We start from the raw sequence: 9,922 nt of genomic DNA, 5'->3' as shown, positions 1-9,922 counted from the left end.
CAAGGATGTCATGTGGGACAGTGTCAAATGCTTTGCACAAGTCCAGGTAGATGATGTCCATTGCTCTTCCCTTCTCCACCAATGCTGTAACCCATCGTAAAAGGCCACCAAATTTGTCAGGCATGATTTGCCCTTCATGAAGCCGTGTTGGCTGTCACCAGTCACCTCCTTATTTTCCATGTGCCTTAGCATAGTTTCCAGGAGGATCTGCTTCATGATCTTGCCAGGCACAGAGGTGAGACTGACTGGCCTGTAGTTCCCTGGGTCTTCCTTTTTTCCCTTCTTAAAAATGGGGGTTATGTTTCTCCTTTTCCAGTCAGTGGGAACTTCCCTGGACTGCCACGACTTCTCAAATATGATGGGTAGTGGTTTAGCCACTTCATCTACCAGTTCCCTCAGGACCCATGCATGCATCTCATCAGGTCCCATGGACTTGTGCACCTTCAGGTTCCTTAGATGGTCTCAGACCTGATCTTCTCCTACAGTGGGTGATTCTTCATTCTCCCAGTCCCTGCCTTTGCCTTCTGTGACTTGGGCAGTGTGTGGCTGGAGCACTTGCAGGTTAAGACTGAGGCAAAAAAGTCGTTGAGCACCTCAGTTTTCTCCATGTCCTGGGTAACCAGCTCTCCCGTTTCCTTCCAGAGAGGGCCCACACTTACATTACATTTACATTACACATTTATACTTATGTTACTTTAAAGGACAAAAGGAAATAGATATAGCAAAATCAAGAAATAGTTTTCATCTTCATTTTCCAGTAGATGTATTAGTAGGCTTTTTGGATGTTAGTATGAGTATAATTTTCCCAACATGAAGGATGATAAAGTAGACCTTTCTCTCAAAATTGTTAAATGGGCAATCTAAAAATGACTTAAAATTTAAATTGCCCCAATGCCATAGGGATAATATTAGAAAGCTTTTTGATAAGAAAAGCCCTGTGTTGCATAATGTTTGTTTTGTCACTTCATTTTTTGCTAAGTACACCTGCAGCATGCAACACTGGCTTTTTATATTTTAAGAGTTCATCCACTCCCGCTGTTTTTTTTTCCCTGAAGTTATTATCTTCTCTTCATGAAGAAATAATGTAATTGGTTGTGGTATAAAACATTCAGGGGTCAAAAATAAAGGATTGGGATGACTCCAGGTAGGGAATAGGCATTAGGAACTAATACCTCTTAAGAAACAGAAGTTCTGTAAGTCTAATGAGTCTTTGGCTCACAAGAGGAAAATACCATCTAAGCTATTTGAGCTGCTGCTCTTCCTAAGCAAAGTATAGCTTCCCGTCCCTACCTCCTCCAACAATTCATTTTGATACAGATATACTTCTAATTGTGTAATGAGATTTTTGTGTCTGATATGAAGGCAGAGGAATGCTGCTCAGGCTTAGGCTGCCTGCAACAATGGGCAGAGTTAGGTTTTATAATAAACATTGTAAAACAAGAAAGAATGATCAAAAAGTGATGGAGGATTATAGATAACAGTGAATATATTTTGTATGTAGTAGGCAAATGCTGGTCGTTATTGGAGTGAGTTAGAAAACAGAAATATGGTTTCTATTAAAAATTCTTTGATTTTTTTTGTTTCAGACTGTTAATGGCTGCTTTTTGTATGAAATACAGATGTAAATATTTTGTTGCAGTTTCTGTAATGCTTTTATTAAAAACCTCACCAAAAAAAGTTCACTCCTTTCAAATAAAAGGGGTGTATCTTTCACTGAGTGAAATTTCAACCAGCATTTAAATGTTTACAGTAAGAAAAATTGAGAGAAGTGTGTGTATGGTGGGGTAGATGGCATGATCCAGTATATACCAGAAATAAACTTCAGCTAAGAATATGAGTGTTCCTTGAGGGTCACTGTGAAAGCGAGGAGCAGAATTATTTAAAAGACAGGTAGGATGGAAAAAACTCTTTGTGACACTTTTGAGCAGCTGTGAATTGTATGTTTGCAACTGCTTAGTTTTCCGTTTTGCTGCTTTGTTTGGGGATTAAAATACTTTAATTCTGCACTCTCTGGAGAGCAGAATGAACAATGAATTGTGACATTCTGACTTGAGCAAATTCTTTTTACATCTCTCTGCCTTTTATTTATATTTAATTATTTATATGTACTTTGTCAGTATTGTTGGTAGAACTTGCATGCTACATATCTGGCTGACCAGTGATGGCCTCCTAACTCCTGTTGCCTGATTATTTGTAAAGAAGCATACTATTGCCTTCTTCATTCTACTTATAGTAAAAACATGGGCCAGGATAAAGCATGAGACTACAGATACGGTCTTCCTATGGCTTGAGTTAGCAACCAGAGCATACACCTAACGTCTCAAGAAGGGAACACTGGTGGCTAGTACATGTTAAAGCCCATGCCGCTGCGTCTTTGTTCCCCATGCTAACCAGGTTAAACTGACACTGGAATGTGTTGTAAGGAGATTTAGCTTCCCAGTGTAGGTGTACTGAGAGCCAGTGTAGGTACTGAGAAAAGACTGTCAATTTTATTCTAATTTTAATATCTTGAGAAGAGTATTGAGACTGAAGACTGTGTTGGGTAATAGACTAACTAAAAATAATTGGCTTGCAGGAGGAAACTTTTTTCACTGATGGTCTGTGAGACATCCTCTGGAGCATTTCACTGTCCCCTAATTTGAAATGAGATACTGCAGTAGAAATCACAATCCAGTCTGTGTGCAGAGGGCAGGATTAGCAGGACCTGGGTCATACCCAAGAGATTTCATGCTAGAAGTTTCACTTCATGCTCCCTGGTTCAGTCATTGTTTGTGGGTATTGGGCAGCCCTGACTAGCATGTGGAAATAGCCTGTGTCCTGTAAGTTAAAACAAAAGATTAGCATGTCTGCTTTTCTGTGAATACAGATGAAATAAATGAATATGGTACTTGAAACTGATACTGCCTCATTTTGAAAGTTAGATCTAGATTTAGCTTAGGTTGACAGCTGGTGTGCAGCTCTAATGAGAGGACATTTTAGAATGTTATTTCCTGATGAAAGCATGTAATGCGTACTCACGTAGTTGGGTATATAAGCTTTGCACTAATCATAGTTTCAGTATGTGCCCCTTTTTGGAGTTGCTAGCTGTAAACTTGTGGGGGATCCTGAGAGGGACCAATGTCTTCGTAGCTAACACATGATGCTGAGCATATTCCATGGTGCAACTCTGTGTGGGATTACCTGGAAATGACTGAACAATTGTCCTTAGCTCTGTGACTGAAATTTAGTCTCTTTGTGAAGTTCAGGTCTGTGCTTCAAACACTATGTCCTGGTTTCAGCTGGGATATAGTTAACTGTCTTCCTAGTAGCTGGTACAGTGCTATGTTTTGAGTTCAGTATGTGAAGAATGTTGATAACACTGATATTTTCAGTTGTTGCTCAGTAGTGTTTAGACTATAGTCAAGGATTTTTCAGCTTCTCATGCCCAGCCAGGGCACCTGACCCAAACTGGCCAACAGGGTATTCCATACCATGGGACGTCCCATCTAGTTTAGGAACTGGGAAGTGGGGGGCAGGGAATTTTCTCTCACTAGACACCTTGGTTTGCACACATTTTTCACCCAAGGTGTGTATTACAAGATTGCTAGCATCCAGACCTTTCAGTACACAGCATGCTGTTTGTTCAGATTTATTCATGTTAATCCTTAAAGGAACCTGTTTTGTTGTCAGATTAAAGTCTCTGCAGAACATGTGCTGGAACAATAGTCACTGTTTCATCAAAGGTTTAATACTAACCAAGGAAGTGGGGAAAAATCCCATAAAGATAAAGAGAACAGAATGAAGTGCCTGGAGGGAGTGTTTTGTGCCAACCTTCCCTGCACAGTACGTCATAGGCATTTAGCTGAGGCTGAGAGATTTTTGCTTAACTGCTTTCTGTATAGGAATGCATGTGGCTCACAGAGCTTGGTGTGCAGAAGTCAGAGTTACCTTAAAAAGAATTATCCAAGATGAGTCATAGAAAGATTAAAACCTTGGCATTTAGTGAAGCTGATGAACCATTTGGAATACATGACAGTAGTGAAATGAAACACTGCCATGCAAGGATTTAAGGGAATCTGCAAATTGTAACATGACAAAGCAGATACCTACCTTTATCTGTGTAGCTAATGACAAATGATGGTAGTGATTTCTGTGTAGCTAATGACAAATGATGGTAGTGATTTCTGAAATACTAAAGAAACAAACTCTTAGGAGAAAGAGGAAATTGTTTTCTTCGAAAAAACGAAAGCTATCTTTAGCTAAACTTTAGCTATAACATAACAGAAGAACCATACTGAGACTTGAAACATCCTAGAAAATACTTTATTTCAGACTAAAAGTTAAATAGAAACCTACCATGGTCTTAAATATTTCATCAGCTTCTGTGATTATTTTTATTAGAGAATTCTGGATTCCATTACTGTAGTTCCAGAAGACTTCATCAGAAATTTCTTTCTTTTCCCTCTTTCACATGTTGTGAGGGAAGTACTCCATGTTTCTGAAGTAACAGATGAAGCAGTGTGAGGTGTCAGAGGAAATACAGGAAGTTTTAGTGGAGTAGGGTTCTAAGTCTAGATCTCCAAACTCTTACTTTCATAGTGCACCATTCTTTTTCTTACATGACTTATGATGTATAACTGTTAATTTAGTATCTATGTTTACATTGTTATTTTTAAGCAAAATTTCTCTTCTCCTTTAAGCAAGCTTTTTTGTGAAGGTATTTTTTCCCAGTTTATATACTTTGAGACTAGGGAACAGTAGCTCAACTGCAGATACTGTTTAATGTTTGCGTTGCTGTAGCCCCAGTAAGTATCAGGTTGTCAGTGATTAGGCTCTGTCCAAACCTGAAGACTTGGTCTTTGCTGAAATACAACCACTCAAGTTTGTTGTCTATGAGACTTAGTTAACCTCTAGGGATTGAGGGAGGGTGGCTAATGGTAACCCTTACTGTTCCACAGCCCTTTTACCAGTAGTGAACCAGTGAGAGAAGAGTTATGACTGGCCCCCTGCACTCTCGCTCTGATTAAGTTACACCTTCGTTCAGAACTCTTGGAGTCTTTTGCTCAGTTCACTACCTCATGCATTTTGAGTACCTACATTGTTGCAATTTGAAAGATGATTTTTTTTTTTTCTGAATTTAGCAGATCTGCCCAGCCCTATGTTTCATAGGTTAGGAAAGAGTCTGAAATGCATCTGAGTAGAAAGATACGAAAAGAAAAACTAAGAGTAGGACTTTGCAGGCAGAGAAAGTAATAATGCCACCTTGACAGTCCCTTTCAACATAACGGCTGGAGGACATCAGACAGATTTATATTCAAAAGAAAAGGAGATTTTTTCAGAAAACCTGGTTTACTGAAAGTGCCTAGAAGCTGTGGATAAATGGCTTCAGAAAGTGGTTGGATAAACTGACGGGAAAGTTTGTTCTCAAAACTAAGTATAACGACATCACCTCCTGCTTAGGAATCCTCTGAGTTGCAATTTTTTAGAAGAATATTTGGAGGAAACATCACATGTTAATGCTGTTCTTACTGCTGAGAAGCGGTGCTGGACTGCAGATGTGCCTTTTGTGTGACCTGGTAACCCTTCCTATATTCTTATTCAGAGCAAAATCTGTCTTGCTAACAGGGTTACAACCATAAGTTAAGCCCTGCTTTGAATCTGTTCAAATCCTTGATACGTTGAGTTAAAGTTGTGGCCTGCTGTTTAAATCCTCCTGTGCTGTCTTCCCTTCACTTGTATGTCCTGACTGATACTGTCACTTCAAAACAGGTATCTTAATTTACTTTGTATAACAAAATATGGCTATATACATGACCTGAAAGTTCATCCACATTTAAATGTGTCAAGTGGCTCTTTTTGTTCAGCAAAAAGAAGGTAAAACTTGTTTACTCTTAGCTTCTTAAGAGGTTACAGTGCAAACCCATGTGCTAATAAACACAAAAAAGTCACTACTTAGGTTTTCTTTAGTAACAGTTGCAGACAGGATTATAGAGAATCTATAGAAAATCCATTTATGGCAAAATTACTGCAGAAGTCTTCATTTTAATCTAAATTTTTCTTGTCGGTGTGTGAGATTGGGTGGGAATGGTTTGACATGTAACCTGTCTGAATATTTCTCAGCAGGCTTTGATGAAAACCTTTAGCAGTTTGTTCTGTATTTAAAAAAATAATGGTTTTTATGAAATGTTTTTTCTGAAATACAAATCTCATTTAAAAATAAGAGCTGGGAAAAAAAATTCTGTGCAGCCCATAACAAAAGGAAATGCTTAGGGTCCATTTTATGTGATCATGAGTTAAACATTGGTTTCCAGTGCAGTGACCCCATGCTTGCTTCTCTGACTTTTCACTGTTTCACACTGAGATGTTGATTAATCTAGAAATGAGACTTCAACTCCTTCAAGTTGCAAAAGAAAAGCAAGAATATAACTTAGATTTTCCAGTTTAAGCAGGAAATAAAAAGGTAAGTATAGCTGAAATGAATTAATGGTAGGTAGCTAAAATATTCTGACTTAGTGGTGTCAAACTACTGATGTTCTCATTAGACAGTACAAATGCAGCTCCTTAATTGCATGATATTCCTTCATTTTGCTTTTCCTTTTCTTATTTTTGATTCAAGTGAGCCATGGAAACAAACATTGCATTATAGTATTCTAATGAGACAAAGCATAAAACCGGTTCAAGGATCAGAAGAAGTCCAGCATCTCTGACCCTTGCAGGCAAAATTTTAGTTGAACTGAAAGAATCAAAGTAGCAGTATGCCATTTTCCTTTATATGCTGGTAAAGGTTACCGAAGAGTGTTGAGAATCCTTGCAGCATGTTGATCTTCAACAAATCTTTTGGTGGTGTAAGAAGCCACGTGTGAATTCAAGTTGCAGTATAAAGTGAGCCAAGAAAAACAAGCAGAAACCTTCTTTAACTCAGATTGGCCCTGAGGTTTCTCCATAGTGTGGAGCTGGCTATTCTTCCTAGTTGTCCTTGCCTTACACACATTAGTTGCAAGAGTGAAGTGTGTTGTTTTATTCAAAGAAACAGATTTCAATCAGAAGATAAAAGGCACTCAGACATGACAGCTAGAGAAAGGGAACCTTTTAGGTGGCAAGGAAACTATAAAGCTTTCCTGAATATAAATGTATTTCTCCTTCTTCCATCAAGTTGCAGGCCTCTATCACTGGGAATTAACAATTTCTTCAACTCAGCTGTGATTGCTCTGGATTCAAGTAAAATTTCATAACCCATAAACCAAATGAAGTTTTATTTTTAACCAGATGAAGTGCATAAATTTCCTCCCTCAAGTACAGAATTCTACTGATAGTAAGGAGATTAAAAATTATTCACAGTTAATCTAAAATAAAATATTTACCATTAAAAAAATAAATTTGAGTGCAAATTGGAATGACTCTTCTTTAAAATGTAACTGCATGTAAGCCTACAAATTTCACTTGCACTTATTGACAAAACTTTTCATCATAGAAAAATAATTGTGGGTAAAAAGGCTTTTAACAGCAACAGCATTAGCCATACCATCTTTTAGGGAGTCACTGGGAATGTCTGTGTAAGGACATCTGCAGCTTTGAAAGCTTTGCTTGTGACGCTCTGGAGGTTTTGTGCAAAGCCTGTGAGAAGGAGCATTCTTTTATGCTGTTCCCTGCAGATATGCACCTCAATGAAAATGTAATAACCCTTCATGAAGACCATCAGAGAAACTGCTTACATTTAATTTTATAACTATGCTGTTCTAAGACTGTCTTGATGTGGCACATCTGTATGTCACTGAGACCTGTCACAAGAGCAGGGAGAATTGACAGTCACAAGTGCAAAGCAGGAAGGAGGTAAAAAAATTAATGAACCAGATTATGGGATTAAAGTTCCAATGTGTTGTCAGCTCCAGTAGAATTTTAGGAAACGCAATGCTAATAATATATTTATGTTCTGAAGACGTGGACTTATCATCTTGGTAGAGACAAACTAAAAGTCTGGGTTTCTGGAAAGTACTGGTTTTGTAGTTGAGTATCTGTTGAACAGATACTAAGTAGTCCTTGTGAATGTATGGCAAATAAATGTTGAGCTTCTGTAAACAGAATTGAGTTATGTAGCTGAGGGAGATAGTCTTTTGCTTTAAACTCATAGATTATTGAGGAAATCCTTTGCTGCTAAGCTCACACAGCATCTTGAGTGGTCTTTGAACTGAGCAATTGGGCATTTTGAGTTTCAGGTGAGGCATGATACAACTAAAGGGATTTCTGTGACATGCATAAAGTAATTAAGAAATGGTTGAACAAGAAGTGGAAGTGCTTTTTTTTCTTTTTCCGTTGGTGTTTGGATAGTGCCCCAGATTAATAGGTCTGAGTCTGAAATTTCTGTGGTCTATTTTTGTATCACTCTGATTTGCTCATGGAATTCAAGGTTTTCTAAAATGGCTACAGCAATATTCTTTTTAAAGAGGATTAATGTTGTTTAAATTTACTGCTGTATTAGTTACAATGTAATCTTTATTTTTTAGGTTTTTAATATCTAATATAAATTCTGTGGCTTTGTAAACACGTGGGTGGGGCTTTTTTTTGGGGGGGTTGTGTTTGGTGTTTGTTTTTGTTGTGCCTATTCTCCCCCCCGCCTTGGACTGATGAGGGGTAAAGGGAGAATAGGTAAAAATAATCCCTTTATTTTGAAATTGGAATTGACAGATTTTCTAGTAGGAAACATCTCAGAGCAGAAGTGATATCTGATCAAGGACTTGCGTTATCCTATCCAAGAATTAAAAAAAGAATCAGAGAAAATGATCAATAAAGCAAATAGAATAATTCAGAAATAAAAACAATAAAGGGGAACTGCTGTGGTCATCCTGTATAAGGTAAGTCATAGGACTTCACACTCTAGTTGAACTCTGAAGAGCAGAAAACTCTATGATGTAGTGGGGAAACATTGGTCTGACAGGTTGACCAGAGGATGTTTTAGGAGTTGAATATCAAAGATGGCATTCATATGGGCATCTCCAACTCCTAAATATAACGTAGTGGCTTTTTGTGGAAAAGATGGAGATGGCAGGAACATGTAATTTCCTGTGTACCTGCCTAACTTCTCTCTCCTTTGGAAGACAGGAAAACAAAGTGTGGGGACTTCTTTTTTTTCATAATAAATTTACCATCAGTTGAAATGTTCTGTCTCTCACTGTAGTTGAGTTGGCCAATTAACTATATGTAGAGGTCATTCCTATCAAATGCTGAATGTACTATGTGCATTCTTTGACAGAAGCAAGGTCACCTGCTCCATATGTTTCCTTTCACTGCTAATAATGTGCACATTTTTCTGAATGTTAAGCTAAATCAATGTAATTATGTGTGACAGCTAATTTTCTGAGTGATAGGGACGTGTTTAGGGAGTAGATTTTTTTAATATCATGTAGGATAGTCTATAAGTTGAAAATTGCAGCCTGGTAAGTAGATTTGCACTGGTGAGGAGAGCTCACCAACCAAGTCAGCTGAGGGAACAAATTAATAATTAAGGTACTGAGATGTGAGAATATATGAAAGAATAGTTTAGGGCTCAGGAGGAATGGGAACTGCTATTTTGTGTTTGTCTTGTTTTACTAAAGAGAAAATAATTCACAAGCTGACATAAACTGGCCAGTGGGGTATTCCATACCATGTGACATCATGCCCAGTATATAAACTGGGGGCAGTTGGCCTGGGGGGAATTGCTGCTCAGGAACTAACTGGGCATTGGTCAGCAGGTGGTGAGCAATTGCATTGTGCATCACTTGTATATGCCGATCCTTTTATTATTACTATTGTCATTTTATTAGTGTTATTATTATTAGTTTCTTCTTTTCTGTTCTATTAAACTGTTCTTATCTCAACCCAGGAGTTTTACTTCTTTTCCTGATTTTCTCCCCATCCCACTGGATGGGGGGAGTGAGTGAGCGGCTGCGTGGTGCTTAGTTGCTGG

This window comes from Haliaeetus albicilla, chromosome 10 (genome assembly GCF_947461875.1).
Source record: "Haliaeetus albicilla chromosome 10, bHalAlb1.1, whole genome shotgun sequence".
Taxonomy (NCBI): Eukaryota; Metazoa; Chordata; class Aves; order Accipitriformes; family Accipitridae; genus Haliaeetus; species Haliaeetus albicilla.
This window is presented reverse-complemented; position numbering follows the sequence as displayed.